The 22,533-nt window shown below is 47.0% G+C and overlaps 1 protein-coding gene across 1 annotated transcript in view; it reads right to left on the reverse strand.

Moving 5' to 3' along the window:
- COL22A1 (collagen type XXII alpha 1 chain) overlaps positions 1 to 22,195 on the reverse strand; it is a 250,200-nt gene extending 228,005 nt beyond the window's left edge. Inside the window, exon 1 of the mRNA XM_063131168.1 lies at positions 22,013 to 22,195. The gene's annotated coding sequence lies outside the window, so the exon portion shown is untranslated. The remainder of the gene's footprint in view (positions 1 to 22,012) is intronic.
- Between the last annotated feature and the right edge of the window lie 338 nt (positions 22,196 to 22,533).

Here is a 22,533-nt window from a genome sequence, read left to right on the forward strand (position 1 = left end):
AGAGAAGAAGGTTGCAGTAGTCCAACCGAGAAATAACCAGTGCATGAACAAGCATCTTGGCAGAAGAGACAGACAAAAATGATCGAATCCTGGCAATGTTATACAGGAAAAAATGACAGGATTTAGCTACTGCCTCAATATGAGGAATAAAGGAGAGCGAGGAATCAAATATAAAGCCAAGACTACGAGCTTCCTTGACCGGAGTAAGTGTAATATCATTGACAGTAAGAGAGAATGAGAGATGAGGAGAAGGTTTAGGAGGAAAAACAAGCAGTTCAGTTTTTGCCATATTAAGTTTCAAACGACGATGAAGCAGCCAAGCTGAGATATCTGAAAGACATGCCGAGATACGATCGTGAACATCAGGAGAAAGTTCCGGAGATGAGAGATATAATTGTGTATCATCGGCACACAGATGGTATTGGAGGCCATGAGATTGAATAAGCTTACCCAAGGGCAACATGTATAAAGAAAACAACAACGGGCCAAGCACCGAGCCTTGCGGAACCCCTACTGAAAGGGGAAAGGAGGAAGACGAGCTGCCATTAGCCAACACGCTGAAAGAGCGACCTGCTAGATAGGAGGTAAACCAGTTATAGACAGAGCCACGAAGTCCAAGGTCATGAAGGGAATCTAAGAGAAGATCATGATCAACCGTGTCAAAGGCTGCAGTTAAATCAAGGAGAATAAGAACGGAATAAAGGCCTTAAGACTTGGCAGTAAGGAGATCATTGGTGATCTTAGTAAGGGCTGTTTCAGTGGAATGCAAAGGACGGAATCCAGATTGAAAAGGATCCAGAGCAGAGTTACTAGAAAGAAAATCAAGACAACGAGAGTAGACCACACGCTCCAGGATCTTTGAAACAAACGGCAACAAAGAGACAGGTCGGTAGTTAGACAGAGATAGCCTATCAAGAGTAGGTTTCTTGAGGATGGGAGAGACTGTAGCATGTTTAAAAGCAGAAGGAAATGGACCAGAGGACAGAGAAAAATTAATAATATGAAGCAAGGAAGGGAGGATAGCGGGAATAAGATTTATAAAGACGTGAGAAGGAATCGGATCACGAGAACAAGTGGAAGGCTTCGAAGAGCGCAGTACTGTAGACAGTTCATCAGCTGAGACCGAAGGAAATGCAGAGAAATTTGCAGGAGGAACTGACAGAAGAGGAACAGGAACTGGAAGAGGAGCAGAGCTGGCCAGATCAGAGCGAATAGTTTGGATTTTAGCATTGAAAAAAGAGGCAAAGTTATTAGCAGACAGAGAGGCGGGGAGATATGGTGGATTAGGCTTCAGAAGAGAATTGAAGGCCGCAAAGAGCCGCTGAGGATGCCTAGCATTTGACTGGATCAACGTTGAGTAGTACTGCTGTTTGGCCAGTGAAATGGCAGAAGTGTAGATCCTGCAGTGCATTTCAATGCCACTAAAAAGCAGTGGTGTGGCTCCTACCTTTTATATACCGCTTTCATACCACTTTCATAGTGGAATATCCGGCTTGGTGTAGATGAGCCCCCATTCTGTCAGTGGTGGCCTTGGTTTGGGTTCAATCAGTGGGCATTGCTGGGTGTGGATGAAAGTCCAGATAAGTGAAGGAAACCAGGGCAGGGGACAGCTAGATTTATTTATTTATTTATTTATTTATTTATTTATTTATTACATTTCTATACCGCCCAATAGCCAGAGCTCTCTTGGCGGTTCACAAAAATTAAAACCATTCAAAGTATAAAACAACAGTATAAAACCATAATATAAAATATTATGATACCCATGAACCATATGGCCACTAGCACTGTGGGTTTTAGCACACACTCCCTCCTGGCATCTGAATTTATTGCTGTTGCCTTGCAGCAGTGATGCTGCGGAGTTTTGAAAGAACCCAGCTACAAAGCGGTGGCATATAGACACCCCCTGAGTATTCTCAGTACATTTCCCTTAAAACAAACTGGCTAACTAAAAGAATTACATTGCACAGTGAACTATCAGTCAGGAATTGGCCTCTTAGAGCAGGGGTGGACAAATGGTGTCCCTTCAAATGTTTTGGCCTACCTCTTCTACTGTCTCTCACGATTGGCTAGGCTGGCTAGGATGGATTGGAGTTGTAGGACAAAGCATGTGGAGACCCACAAGTTGTCCTTTCCTGTCGTAGAAGCCGAAGATGTATGGTACAAATTTCCGAGGACTGAAACCGTTCTGCATGCAGAATTTTCCATTGTAGTTTTGTAGCTTAACACAGCCAAACGCCTGCCATCCCCACCCTCCAGCCCCCTCCCGCCGGCTTCGTTCCCCCCCACACACACACACCTCCACCGGGAAAAGCAGCGGAACGAGCTAGATGCCTGCAGTCTCAGTCTCAGCCCGAAGCCGCGAGTAATACCAGGCCAAATGAGGTTCCGGTTAGCCTGGGCTGAAGGAGGTTTCAGCCCGAGCTGACCCCGGGATCCCCTGTGCATCATCTGGATGCACAGAGGTGAGCCCAGGGTCAGCCCGGGATGAAACCTCCGTCTAGCAAAGCCCTCAGTGAATGACCCTTCCACAAACTGGCAACATCCTATTCTGTGAGTGGATGGGAAAACAGACAAACAGTGTGCTTCCATGTCTTCTTGTCCAAGCAATATCTTACCACCATAGGCTGAGCATTTTTTCAACCAATTCTCCAGTTTAGAATGTAAGAAGTGCCCTGCTGGGTCAGACCAAGGGTCCATCTAGTCCTGCACTTTGTTCACACAGTGGCCAACCAGCCATTGGCCAGGGACCAACAATGCAGGACATGGGACAACAGCTCTCCCTCTTTAAGGCCTTCATTCCTTCTTCCCCTCTTCTTCTTGCTTTCTCCTAGAGTCTTTATCTTAAAATTATAGTGATATTCCCTCCAGAACTCAAAATAATCAGGAGGATAATTTCGTGTCCACCGTTGCTCTAAATGCCTTCTCCTAAGCTCCTCCCTGACCTTCTGTTGAACCTCCTGCAAACTCTTCCTCCTCTTTCTTTGCAAACATCGTCTTGGCTGCTACAATCTTAAACAAAACATTTGAGCTAGAACTGGCCAACACACACAGACACACAAACAATTTGACCCCATAGCATCCAGAAACCACTCTAATCCCAAAATGGAGGACAATTCTTTTCCTTCTCAAACCCAAACGTGCAAATATTTCTTTTTAGCATGAGAGAAATATGCCCTCGTCTATACGACAGCAGCATTGCTACGCCCGGCGGAGCGAGCCGGGGCATAGCTGTGTTGACGCTCCTTCCCAGCGTCTGTATGGGAAGGAGCGCAGTTGCGGGTTTACAGGCGCCACCTCCGCTGTGCCCGCCCATCGTGGGCACCTCGGAGCATCTCTGCCCCCCTCCACTCTGGTAAGTGTTTTTTTAAAAAAAAATAGAAAAAGGTTTGTTGGTTCAGCTGTAAATGCGAAGGATCACATTTACAGCTAACTGTGGAGGGTAAAGGAGGGGAGATGCGATCCTTCGCATCTAAAGATTAAAAATAAAAAAATGGGGAGGGGGAGAGGAATGGGGCAGCCAGAGCAAACTCAGAGGTAGGAGAGCCGGCTGCCTTATTCCTCCCCCCTTCCTGGGCCTGATCTACACGTCGTTGCGAAGGCGCTTCCGTGCGCCTTTTTAAAAGACGTACCTAAAAGAAGCGCCTCTTTCTTTACTGTGTGTACTGTGAGCTAGGCAGCGCCGCCTGCGGAAGAATCTCTACCCCATTCAAAGACGCTGCTCGGGCCGCTTCCCCCTTGCGTGTTCTTCCATTCGAATAATCCCCCCTCCCACCCGGCGGCTCCCGGCGGCAGCGGCTCCTCCTGCAAAACACTTTTCTCCCTCGGTGTGTTGGTATTTGCGTTTGCGTGCGCGCGGCGGACGAGTTCAGCTCCTGCCTCTCGCTCTCCCCCGTAGTGTCATCTCCCCGGGACTCTCTTTGGTGTGTGCTCGCACACGTGCATGCAAACGCAAATACAAACACGCTGAGGGAGAAAAGTGTTTTGCAGGAGGAGCCGCCGCCGCCGGGACGCGCCAGAAGAGCCGCCGGGTGGGAGGGGGGATTATTCGAATGGAAGAACACGCGAGGGGGAAGCGGCCAGAGCAGAGCAGCATCTTTGAATGGGGTAGAGATTCTTCCGCAGGCGGCGCTGCCTAGCTCACAGAACACACAGTAAAGAAAGAGGCGCTTCTTTTAGGTATGTCTTTAAAAAAGGCGCACGGAAGCGCCTTCCCAATGATGTGTAGATCTGGCCCTGGTGTTCCCAGCAGCGGCAGCTGGGGAGAGAGGAACTGGGCAGCATGGAGTCAGCTGCCACTGCCAGGAGCACCAGGAAGGGGGGAGAAATAAGGCAGTGAGCTCTCCTACCTCTGAGCTCACTCTGGCTGCCCCATTTCTCTCCCCCACAATCTGCCACCTTCCCCCTTTAATTCTTCTCTGTCTTAAAAAGCCTCCACAGAGGAAAGGAGCCTGGCTCTGAGCTAAAAAAGCCGGGGTAAGTCCCCAACATTTTTAGTGTGGAACTTTGGGGCTTTGCCCCTGGATCCCTACGGAGTGGCGGCTGTATCATGTAACTCACCTGCCGCCACTCCGAAGCTACCCCGGGGTAAAGCACCCATGTAGACGTCCCCAATCTGTGGAACTAAGGACAATCTAACAAAATCTGCTAGGAGACTTTGTACGTCACTGCCCTTTCGCTAATGTCGGCTCATCAGCCCTCGGACGCAATGTAAAGAGGGCTCTTCAGTTAAGAAGAAAAGTCCTACTCATTTATAAGCAACTGCAAAGTGTATGTTTTTAAATAAGCAAAAGAAGCTAACTACTAACTTCATTGATCACCACAGCAACTAATCCTGCCTGTGTTTTCCTTGGACAACATCATGGAGTTTTCTTAAGGATCTTTAAAAATAAACTATTCCTCCTGGGGATACACTTGAAGTCCCCATTCAGCTGATTGTGATACATTTCTCCCTGGCGTGTGCTGCAGAAGTGTTGCTGGGACAACACCCATAATTGCTGCCTGGAACCTTGCCTTATCTCCACTCCCGCTCCACCACACACACAAGATTTGAAACCAAAACTTTTAGCCAGTTCTCAACTTGGATGAGACTGTGTGAGGTGGGGAGGGGCTGAATCTCTCCCAGTGCCCATCTGGGTTTTCCACACAGCAGCAGGCAAGACCAGGGGGCTGTCTAAATTCTCAGAAAGCCCCAGGTGTGTGTGTAGTGGCATGGTGTCGCTTATACAACACTGCTGCAATCGTGCACCCACCCCGGGGCTTTCTGCTGAAGCTGTGGAGAAAAAAAAGTAGGGATTTACCCTGACTTTCTTCTACAGAATGAGGCGAGGATGTGCAAGGCAGTCAAGATGGTCCCTTGCCTTGCTCTGGAGTCACAGCAGAGGTGGGGCTGGCCATGCCTGATGGAAGGTGACCCGCAATTGGACATCTTCTACCAGGAAGAGGGCTGGGGCCGTTCTGGTCCCCAAATGGCAGCCCAGAAGCTCCATGTTCCTTCCTCAGCATTGGGATTACCCAGTGCCACCCCAGGGGATGGAAAGTGTGGGGTCTCCGAGGGATGCAGCACCAACCTGGCGCCATCAAGCCACCCCCCAGGAGTGGGGAGAGGTGGAGTTGCATTGGTCTATTAGGATTCTACACTCCTAGCTAGGTGCACCATCCTGCAGTCTTCAAGCGTGTGTGTTTATATCTGAAGATTAGGGATGGATAGTTCTCCTTTCCCCCACATTCAGCTTTTTCTTAAATAAATAAATACATAAATAAATCACAAGGTCTTTCCATTCTGAGTATTCCATTTTTGAATTTTGGTAAAAAAACACACCAAAAACTGGAATCAGACCAGTGCTTTCTCATATGAGTCTGCACAACTTTAAGATCCTCCGGAAAGGCCCTTCTCTCAGTCCCATCATCAGGGCATGTTACACAGAGCCTTCTCGGTGGCTGCCCCAGTCTCTGGAACTCCCTGCCAAGAGATGCCAGGCTAGCTATCTTTGATGTCCTTCTGATGGCAGGGAATTGCGTTCTTATTCAGAAAGGGTTTTGTCCTTAAGCTGACTTGTTAGCTTACTAAAATAGGTTTTAACTAGTAGGTGCTGTCTTGAGCACTATTTGTGGAGGGAGGGTGGAATATACATTTAGGGTGCAATCCTATGCATGTTTAGACAGAAAAAAAGTCCTGCAATTCCCAGAATGCACCAGCCAGCATTGCTAGCTAGAGGGATGCTTGGTGTTGTAGGGCTGCTTTTCTAAACAGTCATAGGACAGCTGCTTAAATAAAAAATAACCTTCAACTTCTAAAAATAATAGTAATATGGATATTTTGGGGGAAAAACAGTGTCAAGAGAATTTGTGTTGTTCTCCCCAGGAAGGATCTACACTACTGTTCTAAAATGGTTTATATAACAGTAGTGACAACTGTTGGGATACACTCCATATACCATTTTCAAAGTGTCATATCCTGTTTGGTGTAGATCTGGCCCCCTATTGAGTTCAGGCAGAACAATTAATGTAATTAATAGGGATGTGCTCCGCTTCTAATCGGACCGGAGAAGCAGTAGCGGAGCGGGGGGCTTCGCCTGCCCTTAAGGCGGAGGTGAAGAGGATTGGGGGGCCGGCGGAGCGTGGCGAAGAGGATCGAGGTGAAGGCGGATCCTTCGCCTCGATCCGGAGCTCCGCCAGAAAGGTAAGTGGGGTTTATCGGGCCCTGCCGCTGTCGCTGTCGCCCATGTGGCGACGGCAGCAGGGCCCGGTAACGCCTCCCGCCCTCCTCTCCCTTACCTGCCTCCGTCCGCGGTCCGTCAGCGTCTCCAATTGAGCCCGTGGTTCCAGCAGGAAGTCTGGGCCGCACTTGCGGCCCAGACTTCCTGGTGGAACCGCGGGCTCAATTGAAGACGGCGACGGACCGCGGACGGAGGCAGGTAAGGCCCCCTCCCCCTTGGTCCCTTACCGGGCTCTGCCGCCGTCGCCACATGGGTGACGATGGCGGCAGGGCCCAGTAACCCCCCCGCCCTCCTCTCCCTTACCTGCCTCCGTCCGCGGTCCATCAGCGTCTCCAATTGAGCCCGTGGTTCCAGCAAGAAGTCTGGGCCGCACTTGCGGCCCAGACTTCCTGGTGGAACCATGGGCTCAATTGAAGACAGCGACGGACCACGGACGGAGGCAGGTAAGGCCCCCCTCCTCCTTACCGGGCTCTGCCGCCGTCGCCGCATGGGCGGCGATGGCGGCAGGGCCCGGTAACCCCCCCTATGGGGGGGGACCGGAGCTCCGATCCGGATCCGGAGCTCCGAGCGGAGCGGAGTGGGCACAGGCGGAGTGGGGGCGGGGCGGAGCGGGCCGATCCAAAAATGGCGGATCTTAAAGTGAAGCAGAGTGGGGGGTCCGTGCACACCCCTAGTAATTAATACAACACAAGTGATGTGAACATGAAAAATAGGAATGTTTGAGATATGTATAGAAATAGAAGTGATGAAGAAATACCCATTTCAAAAACCATTTGAGAAAAATAAACAGAATCATAGAATCAAAGAATCATAGAATAGCAGATTTGGAAGGGGCCTACAAGGCCATCGAGTCCAACCCCCTGCTCAATGCAGGAATCCACCGGAAAGCTTCCCTGACAGATGGTTGTCCAGCTGCCTCTTGAAGGCCTCTAGTGTGGGAGAGCTCACAACCTCCCTAGTTAACTGGTTTCATTGTCGTACTGCTCTAACAGTCAGGAAGTTTTTCCTGATGTCCAGCTAGAATCTGGCTTCCTTTAACTTGAGCCTGTTATTCCGTGTCCTGCACTTTATTTATAAATAAATAAATGTCATTATATTTTGTTAAATAACATCATGATCATGAACATCCTCCAGATGTTTGGGAAAACAAATTTTTGCCTGGGACCAGGTTGGAAAATCAAACCCAGCCAACATGTACTCCAAAACATTTAGAATGCACCAAGTTCAGAAGCAGAAAGGCTATGTACACCAGTTGCTGGGGAACATGGGTAGGAGGGTGTTGTTGCACCGTGTCCTGCTTGTGGGTCCCTGGTCAACAGCTGCTTGGCCACTGTTTGAACAGAGTGCTGGACTAGATGGACCCACTGGTCTGATCCAGCATGGCTCTTTTTATGTTCTTAAGTTGGGGGAAGCTGTTTTATCTACACTTCTTCCAAGGAAGAAAACCGATGGTTCTATTACTCACAATTTCTCATCCCAACAACCCTGTGTGTCTTTGAATAGCCTCTCACCTAGTGTGCTTCTCAGCTTAGTAGCAATTTGAACCGAGGTCTTCCCAGACCTACTTTAACACTCTAACCATTCTACCACACTGGTTTACTGAATTATGCTGGATTTTTTTTTTCACTCTGCAATAATGAAAGATGGAATCCTGCTGCCAGTTTTAGCCACGCTACTTGGTCTAGAGTTACCCGATATGAAATTACAGAAGGGCCAATTTGGATACAGGAAATGTTCAGTAACCGTGGTGTCTTCATGTGTAATTAAAATGTAAACTCCACCCTCCTTAAACCATGGTTTAAAAATATCTCGTACTGTATACACATGCATTTCCCCTCAGGGACATGTCCTGACATTCCCAGCTCAGGCAACTTTCCTGCATCTTCATAAGAACATAAGAAGAGACCAGCTGAATTAGACCAAGTGGCTAACCAATAGCTGGGCTTTCCCCACACCACAAATCTTCACCTTTACTCCCTCACAGACCTGTTTTACACCTATACTTGATTTCCTGAGCTGTTTTCCTATGTGGACATGTAAATTTAGTCTTGAAGTTAAACTCTCCCGATTTAAAATTTGGTTTTGCACTATGACTGTAAGCAAAACCATAGCAGGGCACACAAGACCACTGGCCATCTGGTGGATACAATGGACCAGACTTCTCCAACCTGAAGCCCTTCAAATTAGGGATGTGCTCCGCTTCTAATCGGACCGGCGAATTAGAAGCGGAGCGGGTTGCTTCGCCTCCCCTTAAGGGCGAAGAGGATTGAGGTGAAGGTGGATCCTTCGCCTTGATCCGGAGCTCCGCCGGAAAGGTAAGTGGGGTTTACCGGGCCAGCGACAGTGGCAGGGCCCGGTAAACCCCCCCTCCTCTCCCTTACCTGCCTCCGTCAGCAGTCCGTCGGCTTCTTCAATTGAGCCCGCGGTTCAACCAGGAAGTCTAGGCCGCACTTGTGGCCCAGACTTCCTGGCTGAACCGCGGGATCAATAGAAGAAGCCGACGGACCGCGGACAGAGGCAGGTAAGGCCCCCCTCCCCCTTGATCCCTTACCGGGCTCTGCCGCCGTCGCCGCACGGGTGGCGATGGCGGCAGGGCCCGGTAACCCCCCCCCCGCCCTCCTCTCCTGGCCTTACCTGGCACCACTCCCCTCCACTGCGGAGCTCCGATTCGGAGCCGGAGCTCCGCGGCGAAGAGGAGCGGAGTATGGGCGGAGCGGCGCAGAGCAGGCCGATCCTAAATTTTCGGATCGGCCCACGGGGCACAGCGGGGGGTCCGTGCACACCCCTACTTCAAATTAGTTGGACTACAACTCCCAGAATGCCCCAGCCATTCATGCTGACTGGGGCATGCTAGGTGTTGCAGTTCAATCCCTATGGAGGGCACCAGCTGGGGAAAGACTGCAATGGCCCATAGAAGCTAACCTAACTAACATAATACCATAGCACCTCGGAAAAGTGCTAGCAAGAAAGTTCATAGAAGCCTGGAGGCTGCCACCAGATATTTCATTTCACACAGAAATAATTCAATTCACATAAGTCTATTTTGGTATGGTGTTCTTTACTCTAACATCTGCTATTAAGAGGTCTGGTATATGTTATTATGTGGTCTGTTATGCAGTTGTTAAGTTTGCTGAAAGCTGGGAGGAGAAGGCAGGAAGTTAAAAACTGTGTTATTACACTGTGCTCCTTGTACACTTGCTCTACAACTTCAGGTGCTGGACACTTCCTGAAATAGAATTCCGTCCTCAAAGGACAATTCGCCACCAACTTTAGGCATGACCAGATGTACAAAGCAATAAAAAGTTAACACATGCCACCATTCATATTGTGATATCTAGTGCAAAGCAACAGTTACTAGCTTACTTATATGCCACTATCAGAAACTAAGGCCAAATACTGGCAAGATCCAGTGTCCCACAGCTGGAAAGACAGCAAGTATTTTAAGGAGAAAGGATGACCATCAGATAAAAACCCTGGCAGTACGGAGCAAGAACAAGAGTTTCCCAAACTAAGGGAGCACAGCAGATCTTGGAGCTGTATTATTATTATCATTATCATTATTTCAATTTATATCCCACCTATATACAGAATACCCTAGGCCAGTGGTCTTCAACTGGTGGGTCATGACCCAAATGTGGGTCAGGAGATCAGTCCAGACGGATTGCAGCAAAGCTGTTGCCACCATATTGGGCAATTGTGAACTTGTGAAAGTTGGTCCTATGTGTTGCAGGTTGAGAGTTCAAGTTGGGTCTCAGGACTGGACCAGTTGAAGACCACTTCCCTAGTTGGACTGGGCCTACAGTGGTGATGGCTGAGGTCCCTCATTTTGGGAGGAGGTACCTCATCTTGCAGCCCTTATTTTCACTCGGCCATACTCTCATTTCTTACTGCCAGTTCATTTGGTAGGCTGTTACCAAATATGAAAATACAGATGTAAGAGAATTGCCATGCTGAATCCAACCAAGGATCAGGAGGTCACAAGAAAGCTAGTATGTTGTAGAGGTTACTGTGTGTGTGACCGAGACTGGGGAGACCTGGGTTCTAGGCCCCACTAGGCTGTGAAGTTTACTGGGTAATCCTGCGCCAGTCACTGACTCTCAGCTAGGGATGTTGTGAACACCTGACTGAATTTGGGAGTCTGATGGACTACCCCGTGTCTGCCTCCCCCAGAATCAGTTGGCGCAAGAGGAGGCTCATGCTCCAGCACTCATGAGGCCCCAGCAAGCATTCAGCAGCCATCTGCCCTCACTGCCGAAATGTATTTATTTATTTTATTTATTACATTTTTATACCGCCCAATATCCGAAGCTGTCTGGGCTGTTCAAAAAATTGAGCATTACCCCCACCCCACTGTCTTAACGGGATGCTTACTGCTGCCATTAATGCAGTAAGTGGGGGGAGTGCACAATTTCTGGAGCCTCCATTGTGCACACAGCCTAACCTACCTCACAAGGTTGTTGTGAGGATAAAATGGACAGGATAAGGATCACATATGCTGCCTTATTCCTGCTTTAATCTATCCTCCTTCCTTCCATTCTAAGGCTACAGTCCTATGTAATCTTACTTGGAACTAATCTACACCAAGCATGATATTGCTCTATGAAAGTAGGGTGACCATGTGAAAAGGAGGACAAGGCTCCTGTATCTTTAACAGTTGCATTGAAGAGGGAATGTCAGCAGGGGTCATTTGCATATATGGAGAACCTGGGGAAATTTCCCCTTCATCCCAACGGTTAAAGCTGCAGGAGCCCTGACCTCTTTTAAATCTGGTCACTCTAGTATAGCTCCTGCAGCTTTAACTGTGGTGATGAAAAGGGAATTTCACCAAGTTCTCCATATATGCAAATGACACCTGTTGAAATTCCCTTTTCTGTACAACTCTTAAAGATACAGGAGCCCTGTCCTCCTTTTCATATGGTCACCCTAATGAAAGCGATATGAAAGCGTTATATAAAAGGCAGGAGCCACAAAAAGCAAGATATAGCACTATGAAAGTGGAATATGGTATGTGTCAATGGGCCCCAACAGTTGTCAGTGCACTTCAATACCACTATAAAGCAGTAGTGTGGCTCCTGCCTTTTATATACTGCTTTCATAGTGCAATATCCTGCTTGGTGTAGATTTGGCCTTGGACCGCTAAGACTTACTTCTGAGTAGACCTTCCTAAGATTGCTCTGTATATCCCATCACATCTCATACACTCACCCCCACCCTCTCTGGCCATGTCTAGACCAGGGGGGTGGAGGGGGAGGATCTCACGATATGCTGACAGTCTACATGTGGCGTGCAACGTCCCAGGAGGAAGAGGACATAGCACCCACCATTTTTTTTTTATTAAAAATGAGCCCAGGAGCACTCCATTGGTAAAGGTAAAAAAACCAAACTTTTTTTTAAAAAAAACCTCCTACACCCCCCCCACCCCACACCTGATGGTCACGGAGCGCCTGAGGGGCTCAGTGCCCCATGCCCGGTTACCGGCTCCTCATAGTTACTCATGAGGAGCTGGGACAAACCAGGGCAGCCGCCCACACCTTCCACAGTCTCAAGATCATCCCGGGACCACAGGAAAAACTGGAAGAAAAGTGTAGGGCAGTATTCCGGGGAAATGCAGGAATCTTCCCTCCCTGCTTCCGGAATCCCCTGTGCGTCATGTGGATCATAGAATCATAGAATAGCAGAGGTGGAAGGGGCCTACAAGGCCATTGAGTCCAACCCTCTGCTCAATGCTGGAATCCATCCTAAAGCATCCCTGACAGATACTTGTCCAGCTGCCTCTTGAAGGCCTCTAGTGTGGGAGAGCCCACAACCTCCCTAGGTAACTGGTTTCATTGTCATACTGCTCTAACAGTCAGGAAGTTTTTCCTAATGTCCAGCTGGAATCTGGCTTCCTTTAAATTGAGCCCGTTATTCATGTCCTCCACTCTGAGAGGATCGAGAAGAGATCCTGGCCCTCCTCTGTGTGACAACCTTTTAAGTATTTGAAGAGTGCTCTCATGTCTCCCCTCCATCTTCTCTTCTCAAGGCTGAACATGCCCAGTTCTTTCAGTCTCTCTTCATAGGGCTTTGTTTCCAGACCCCTGATCATCCTGGTTGCCCTCCTCTGAACACGCTCCAGCTTGTCTGCGTCCTTCTTGAATTGTGGAGCCCAGAACTGGACGTAATACTCTAGATGAGGCCTAACCAGTACCTCATGTGATTTGGAAGCTATACTTCTATTAATGCAGCCCAAAATAGCATTTGCCTTTCTTGCAGCCATATCGCACTGTTGGCTCATATTCAGCTTATGATCTACAACAATTCCAAGATCCTTCTCGTTTGTAGTATTGCTGAGCCAAGTATCCCCCATCTTGTAACTGTGCATTTGGATGCACAGGGACGATTCCGGGATGATCCCCGGGATATTGCCTCATCTAGACATGCCCTATCTCTCATTTGCCTCTCTCTTTCACACACACACACACACACACACACACACACACACCTGTGTGCAAACTACATGGTTTAATGCTAAGTGAGACCACATCAGGGTTGATCGTGACACATGAAGTTTCCACCACTCTCCAGCAATTAAATCCTAGGTGTGTCTAGGAGTGTATCTGTGACCTGTATGTGTGACCTGATCAAGAGGTGGGGCTATCCCTCCCTTCCCCCCCCCCCCATTCCTCGCAGCATCAATTGGCTGTAGCCATTTTGGTCCTAGGCTCCCTTTCCACTTCGCACTATTACACAGTGGCGTTATTTCACTACTCGTTCCGATTTATTTTTACGTTACACTATTTTCCATTGCACTGTTTCCTTTCTGTGGAGAAAGGAGGCTTCAGTACAGCTGAATCACAGTCCTGCAATTGCACAATTGTGAAATCACTTCAGTGCAATACTCATAATTGAGTTGTACTGGGGTAGTAACTCATGCGGGGAGCAGAGGAGAGTTGTGGAGTAAAGTACTGGACATAATTCATGTCTTCTATTAAATGCTATTAAATCGCTGAGCAGCGCCTACATGATTAATAACATTCAGTTCTTCTCACTGCACTCTCCACCCAACCCTGAAAGTATGGCAGTTTCAAGTGTTATTTGACCCACGGAAGTGGAGTTTTAGGTAGTATATACTCCACTAGTGTATACTCCACTCTTTTGTAACTTGCCACCCTATGTTACATGGGAGGGAGGCAATCCTGAATCATAAAGATGTGATTTTGGCTACAGGAAAATCTTGCATAAAAGAAGTGAAAAAGTGCTACTAAAAAGAAAGATTCACATGGAAAAGAAGCACAGAGAAGCATAAAAACACCTGTAAATATATTAATAGGGCAATCCTATATATTCCTACTCTGAAGTAAGCCCCATTGAGTTCCATAAGACCTACTCCCAGGAAAGTGTTATAGGATTGCAGCCTAACAGTGCAATTCTAACAGTGCAATACTATCTGGGTTTACTAGACTTGCATGCCACTGAGTTCAGTGGGACTTACTCCCAGGTAAGTAGTTAAAGACTGCAGTGAAGAGAAAGAAATAGGCAGGGTGAAACTTAAAATACAAGTGAAAAAGTGTTAATTTCAGGAACAGGATATAGCAAGTGTTTGTCCATATAATTGGGAAGGGTCTAGAGAAAGGCATAAAAACAGGTCTGAGAATTACTCTGCAGGAAACTGTGTAATTAAACAGCAAAGCTGGCAAAGGAGGAAAACCACAAACTCAAGCATTAGTTACGGAACATGAGAGCCAACTATAACATGTCCTCCTTCCATCCGGATGAAGGGCTGTCTAGAAGATGACAACCTCCCTAGCAGTTTGTCATTAAGTGTATCTATCATCTATGGCAATTTAATTTCTCCATCTCTTAAAAGATAGAGCTGATGATGCATTTTAACGTTTCTATTTAGTCATACAGAGAATAATCCAAGTTTTTCCTCAATCAGCTCTCCGCCGAACGATACATCATTGAGTGCTTCCTACGCTTTCAGTTAAACAGGAAGTTTAGGATATTCAACAGATCGGGGTGGGGGGAGAGAAAGTAGCCAATGTCTATGCTGGCTGTTTATGATGGGACTCGCAGTCCAATACATCTGGAGGGCCCCAGGTTGGGCAAATCAGGAGAATGTGGTATGGGATGGTGTTCCCTGCCCCGCTACAACAGTGTACAGATTTGAATCTTAGAGCATCATCACATGGGGGGAAATTGTGTCTTCTCTCCACCCACGTGTTTGTCCCTCACTACTCCCTCTTTTGAAAGAGGAAGTAAACAACATGCACGTGGTCCATTCATTGGGCCATCCCAGTGCTTCTCCTGCACACAGCAGGAGAAAGTGCCATCTTCTGTCTTTAAAAATAAGTTGGACTTACTGGGGTGGGGGGTTTTGTAGCGTGAAGAAGGCTAGGAGGGTTGAGAGGCACGTGGGAGGCAGACAACGTCTTGAGAGGGGCCCACAAAAATCCATGAGTGCCCAGTAACAAGTGTGCAATAAAACCCTCATCTGATGGCGCTCTTAGAGGATCATAACCTAAGCAAAACCCTAATGGTGGCAGTAAAGAGGATCAGGTTGACGTATCTCCGTAAATAAGAGGTAGGAAATAATGGCCTTAGCTCGACCTAAGGTTTATCCCAGGATCATCCCGGGGTCATCCCTGTTCATGTAAATGATACACAGGGGATCCCGAGAGCAGGCAGGGACGACCCCGGGACGATCCCGGAATAAACCTTAAGTCTAGCTAAGGCCAATGTCTCCATTCTGTAAAAGAGAGATATTTTAAAAGGCTACAGAAGTAGACATTTTATCCATCCCATAAGTATTTAGATGGACGTTGATGGGTGACCCCCATTTCTACTCATCTGTGTCGTGCAGAAATGGAGGCTTCTCCCCCTCTTGGGTCCTGGAAGGGGGAGCAGAAGCCATTTGTACATAGCACCACCATGAAAAGATGGAAGATCCACTATCTGGCTGAGTCAGGCCAGCTGGTAGATGTTGGACCAGAGCCCAGGGGACTGAGCTGGTGGGATCATTGTGTGTGAGTCCATCCTCCTCCCGGGCCCTCCCAGGGACAATAATGGTGGCCGGCTCATGCTGCATCTCCTTAAGGGTAAATTAACCCACAGTGGGGTATTATCTCATGCAAACTGGCCCTTTGTTTTTGAAAGCCAAACGGGTAAAATACATATAACAAGATAACAAGAACAGAAAATTACCAGCATGCTTTACCCTGCCAGTTCTGGGATGGAAATGGGGGGGAGGGGTTCCATTCTCTTTCCTTAATAGGGGAGCAAAAGAGGGAAGTCTTAAGAGTGATCAAAAAGATGGTTAAAATATTTGCCTCAAGGGAAAATAATGTTAAATGTGACACTGGGGCAAGAAAAGAAAGAAATGTGTCTATAAAACATTCCACGAGAAATATCTAAGGAGCTTTCCAGCACATACTGGAGATAAAGCCACAAGCATCTTTTGAAATACCAGCAACCTTCTTGCATCAAAAGCTAGCTCAGACACGCAGCACAGAAATGAGTGCCCTGAAACTATCGGCGTTAGCAGGAAGAATCAAACAAGGAATTTGGTTGTACGTATCTACTAACATATACACAGATGGAAATCTGACTTACGGTAAGGCTCTGATATATCTTGGATCCTACCCAGCACCAGTACATGGCATGATAGGCCAAATGCTGCCATGGTCCACTGCCACAACCTGCCACTACCAAAACTAAGATATTCAGGGGAGGCTCTCATCTAGGTACCCTCACCTTCAGAAGCTCATTTTGTGGGGACACAAGACAGGGCCTTTTTGGTGGCTGCTCACAAAATCTGGAACTTCCTGCTGAAGGAAATTAGGGCCAGATCTACACCAAGCTGTACATAACACTTTGGCTCAGTTCAGACAACACATTAGTCAATGCAGTGTGAAAACTCTACTCAAAGATTGAGTTCCTAGGGGGTACCCCCCACACAACATGCTCTAATTCCACCGTTGTGTGACTGTGGGCTACAGTGGAGTTGAAATCCATCACAATGTTTTGACTGACAGTTTCTCCACCCTGTCTCCTCCCCCAGTCCTCCTAATGGTATCCCATCAGCCATTGCTGAAAAGAAAAGAAAAAAACAATCCCAGCAGATCTCCTAGAGCAGCACTCAGTCCTTTTGCCACTCTTGCCAGGGAACTCTGTAGCCAGTGGGAAAAGTCAACTCAGTGCAACGGTAAACTCCCCAGAGCCTGCACAACACACAACACAATGGTTGTGCAGGAACTCTACTCTGCACTCATGCCTACCCTGTACTCACTGGCATCACCATCTGCATCATGCCAGCCCTGACCCTGATGCATGCCTATTGAGGGTGGGGCTAAGCATAATAACAGAGCAGGGCCACCAGTAAGTAGTGGGGACTGTTGGGGTGGCCACTGTACTTCTCACGGCCCTCTACTAATAGTTTCCCCAGTCCAATCTAAAACCTGGAACTAGCACTGTTTTTCGGATCGCAATAGCGCCTGGGTCCATTTTCCATTCAGTCTCTCATGCACATCCTCCTTTTCATTCATACTGTCACATAATGTTCACATAGAGGGTGACCATACGGAAAGGAGGTCAGGGCTTCTGTCTCTTTCAAAATTACATAGAAAAGGGAATTTCAGCAGGTGTCATTTGTATGCATGCAGCACCTGGTGGAATGCCCTCTTCATGACAACAGTTAAAGCTGCAGGAGCCCTGTCCTTGTTTGTATCTGGTCAAGAAGGCAAGGCTCCTGCATCTTTACTTGTCGGGATGAAGAGAGGATTTCACCAGGTGTTGCATGCATACAAATGACACCTTCTGAAATTCCCTTGTCTACAGGAGCTCTGTCCTTTTTTCCATATGGTCACCCTACATTTACATGCCACTCTCTTTCATGCATCATGCCTGAATACAGCCCTCCTCCCTCCTCCTACCGACTGTCACTGATGAAAGTCATCAGGCGGAGAGGAAGCAGCAGTCCTTCCACTGTGATCGTGGCCTGCTGAACTTTGCAACTAATAAGAGTGCAGGACACGGAATAATGGGCTCAAGTTAAAGGAAACCAGATTCCAGTTGGACATCAAGAAAAACTTCCTAACTGTTAGAGCAGTATGACAATGGAATCAGTTACCTAGGGAGGTTGTGGGCTCTCTCACACTAGAGGCCTTCAAGAGGCAGCTGGACAACCATCTGTCAGGGATGCTTTAGCAGGGGGTTGGACTCGATGGCCTTGTAGGCCCCTTCCAACTCTGCTATTCTATGATTCTATGATTCTATGAAGATTGTGCTTGAATTTGCTTCATTCATTCCCCCCCCCCCAATCCACTTTTCTTTTCTGTCATTCTTTTTTAACTGTAAGCCTTCAGGCATTGACTGACTTATTTCTTATCTTTGTAAGCCACCTTGGGAGCCTTTTCGGCTAATAAGCAGCGTAAAAAAAATGCTATACATACATACATACATGCATAAATGTGAATCACACCCACCCACCTGACCATCAACCAACCTGCCAAGGTGAAAGAATTATAAATAAAATGTAGGTGGTTGTGATCATAGAACCCTTCCCACCAATAGCTGCATCTGGTTCCACCTAGACCTTACAATATTTTAAAACAACCTCAACAACAACTTCTGAGCGGCTGGAATATTCAGAGAAATTCCATCTCAGCAGTGGAGACAACAGCAAGCAACTAAGACAAATTCTCACAGCTAATCACCACAGCAGAATTTATAGATGAAAGCCAGCCTGTTCCCACACTGCATCAGTAAGTCGGTCATGATGTGAGTCACCTAGAGTCCCTGATGGAGGTGTGGCATTTGTGCAGGAAGTACCTGTGTGATCTGCTACATGCTTAGTACTTTTAACAGGGTCATCCAACATGGGAGAGGACCAGAGGGATGAGGTAATATAGGGCAGTATCATATTAGGCACTAGTACTAATGTAAATTATGTTGCACTAGGGCAAGCTACTTGTACCACAACACCAAGAGAGAGCCAGTGTGGTGTAGTGGCTAAAGTGTTAGACTGGGAGTCAGGAGATCCAGGTTCTCATCCCAGCTCGGCCATGGAAACCCACTGGGTGACTTGGGGCCAGTCACAGACTCTCAGCCCAACCCACCTCACAGGGTTGTTGTTGTGAGGATAAAATGGGGAAGAGGAAGATTATGTACGCTGCCTTGGGTTCCTTGGAGGAAAAAAGGCGGGATATAAATGCAATAATAATAACAACAACTGCTGACATGAGAGATTTCTCCAGAAAAACTGTAGGCATGGCATGTTGACTGAGCCTTGAGCAAATGCCCACCCTTAAAAAGAAAAAAGAAGAAGAAAATGGGATGGAATGAAGTAGCTGCCTAGAATTTTGATTGTTGTTTATTAGTTCAGTCATTTCCGACTCTTCGTGACTTCATGGACCAGCCCACGCCAGAGCTTTCTGTCGGCTGTCGCCACCCCCAGCTTCCCCAAGGTCAAGTCTGTCACCTCCAGAATATCATCCATCCATCTTGCCCTCTTCCTTTTGCCTTCCACTTTCCCTAGCATCAGCCTCTTCTCCAGGGTGTACTGTCTTCTCATTATGTGGCCAAAGTACTTCAGTTTTGCCTTTAATACCATTCCCTCAAGTGAGCAGTCTGGCTTTATTTCCTGGAGTATGGACTGGTTTGATCTTCTTGCAGTCCAAGGCACTCTCAGAGTTTTCCTCCAACACCACAGTTCAAAAGCATCTATCTTCCTTCGCTCAGCCTTCCTTATGGTCCAGCTCTCGCAGCCATAGGTTAATATGAACCACAAAATTGTGTTAGTACATTTTCTACAGGCTTTTTGAGTTTGTAATAGTGTTGGCAAAATGGATGTCCTCACCGGGGACGGAATTCCACAATGGAGGTGACACCACTGGAAAAAGCCCTCTTTGTAGCAGAAGATCATCTTTGTACTAATAGCGGCAGCAGCACCTGCCTATATAAAGAGCTGTGTTTCCCCTTTTTAGCATACTATTCTTGCACCCATGTTGAAACCAAAGAAGGTAACACATAATTAGATGGCAGTCGGTTATAAAGAGCAATGCCATGGTTTAAGTATGACATGAGATAGGGGTTGTTGGGTTTTTTATGGGAATGTGGACACAACATTGAGAGATTATCAGGACAGGTGATTACTACTTTAAACCTTTCAAAACAAAAACAAAACAAAAAACAACCCAATATTTCACCATGCGTACAGTGCAATTTGTTCAAATGCTGGCATTATCTAAGACCAAGACTGGAATCCATATATAACTTGCTGTAGAGTTTTATATTTGTTCTGCTGGCTGTTTACTGCAAAGTAAATAGGTCATGGAACAGTTAGCAACATAGAAACAGTTGCTGTGGATAGGGAACGGGAGAATCAGTAGTGTATGAAAACATTAAAAAATCAAATTATACGCTACTGATTCTCCCATGTCACCTAACCTTTGACTTTGAAAGCTTTTGAGCATTCCTAAACCAGAAATAATTCTATTGACAAGTGACCTGGTTAAGAACATAAGAAGAGCCATGCTGGATCAGACCAAGGGTCCATCTAGTCCAGCACTCTGTTCACACAGTAGTCAACCAGCCATCAGCCAGGGATGAACAAGCAGGACATGGTACAACATGTCAGGGATGCTTTAGGGTGGAGTCCTGCATTGAGCAGGGGGTTGGACTCGATGGCCTTATAGGCCCCTTCCAACTCTGCTATTCTATGATTCTATGAACAGCACCCTCCCATAAGAACCTTTCTGCTCTTTGGTTGAAAAGAAGTCCCACACCTTGGCTTGGACACATGCCAGACTTTTACACCCTAGACATTAAGAAAACTTTTCTTCCAGCACCTCCAATATGTGTGGGTCCTATCGCGATGTCCCTCGCTCTATATTTGATTCATATGCAAGATGGAAAGAAATTCCATTCTATTGTCTCACTAAAGTTGCTTCCAGACAAGGCTTTTATTGCTCCATCATTCTACATCATTCATAAGAGGTTATTGCAGGTGGTCCAGGTGTCATCTTCCATTTGTAACTAAGGATGGGAAAACTCACCCTAGTCAGTATCATGTGCCACTTGCCAGACTCTCACAATCTACCTGGCCCCACCTGCCATGCACAGAGAGATAGTAGGTAGTCCATGGACACCTGGCAAGAGGCAACCCAATAAATCACCGAGCCACCATTTTTGTAAAAATGGCAGCTTATCCTTTTTTGCAAAGATCTATTTGCATGATTGGCAGCCATTAAGCTGGTATTAACACAAGATTACAGGTGTAAATGGACCATGCACACCTGTAAGTTTTACAGCTGCCACTTGTGCAAATGGCCCTTTATGAAAAGGGATGAGCCACCGTTTTTACTCAAAATAGTGGCTAGGCGAGGGATCATTTGCCCAACTCAATGTGTGTGGAGCAAGCCCGTGGTTTCTTGCCCAGCCTTGAGCCCACAGCATTCCTGTTCATAACCCTCCATGTTTTCTCAGTGCTTCTTCATCTTTTCTTCTAACCATGGAAATTCCATTAAGGAAGAAAAGACGGAACAATTGCACAATGCCTTCTGATCGTTACCATTAAGACCCTGAAATTTGCAATCATCCTAAGGGTCCACACCTATGCATGTTGAGAGAGAGAGAGAGAGAGAGAGAGAGAGAGAGAAAGTCCTATAACTCCCCATGCTGTCTGGGGGATATTGGGAGTTGTGGGTCATTTTTCTGCCTAAACATGCATAAGATTGTACCCAAATGACAGAAGGAAAGGAGTGATCTGTCAGTTTCACCTTCTACATTCAGATATTTTAAAGGTCAAGTTCTTTCTTTTCCAAATATGAACTTTGTGAATTTTGGTAATTTCGTATTTTAAAAAAATGAACTGAAACAAAAATCTTACCCTTCTACATCAGTCAAATTTAATGGGTACAGCTATTCCAAGCACAGGAATGATCATGACCACGATGTACCTGTCTGTCTTACAGCTGTTAAAACTCAGGAGCCTGTCAGAAAACGAGGCAATAACCCTAATTAAGCACTAAAATGGTTGAATACCCAGACTTTCAAGGGGAAGGAACACAAAGCCCTGGGTCTGGATGGACACATCTCCAACATTTACATTTTAATTTATTTTAAAATCCCAAATGTGGAGAACTTTGCAAATTTCCACAAATTCATATCACAGCAGAACCTCAATGGAATCTACCTCTCCATAGCTGAAGGAGATGCTAAAAAGAAAAAAAAAGCAAGCAACATTTGCCTTCAGGGTTTCCTTTGGGTTTGTTTTGAAAGCACCTCGCTTCCGCAATGACAAGGATTCTTCTTACCTGTTGAGGAACGGCCGTTGGGAGCTTCCAGCTGCTCTTGAAGAAGCGATTCACTTCCAGCACTTGAGCCACGATTCACTTGCAGCCAGAACAGAAACTCCCTCTCGAAAGTGGGAGGGGGGGAGGGAAGCAGCAAAACCACAGCAGGGTGATTGGGGCAACCTTAAAATGAAAAAAGAGGAGGGGGGAAATCTCTCTCCATCCTACTTTGAAGTACTTATTTGAGAGAAGAAGAAGAAGAAGAAGAAGAAGAAGAAGAAGAAGAAGAAGAAGAAGAAGAAGAAGACTTAAACTCCAGAGTTTCTGCAACAGCAACAGATTGACTTGCTGCTGTTGCTTAGAGCGAAGCTAACTTTGGAAAGATGGAAAGCAAAAAGAGCAGGGCACTGAGGAGGTGGTTTTGGGAGGGGTCTGGAGAAGGGAATGAGGGGGGTGGAAACTGAGGTGGAGGCCTGAGGGAACCTTAAGGAGACGACAGAATGAGGAGGGACATAGGTAAATGTCCCATGTTTGAGGCTGCA

The sequence above is a fragment of the Elgaria multicarinata genome, chromosome 7 (genome assembly GCF_023053635.1).
Source record: "Elgaria multicarinata webbii isolate HBS135686 ecotype San Diego chromosome 7, rElgMul1.1.pri, whole genome shotgun sequence".
NCBI classification, from domain to species: Eukaryota; Metazoa; Chordata; class Lepidosauria; order Squamata; family Anguidae; genus Elgaria; species Elgaria multicarinata.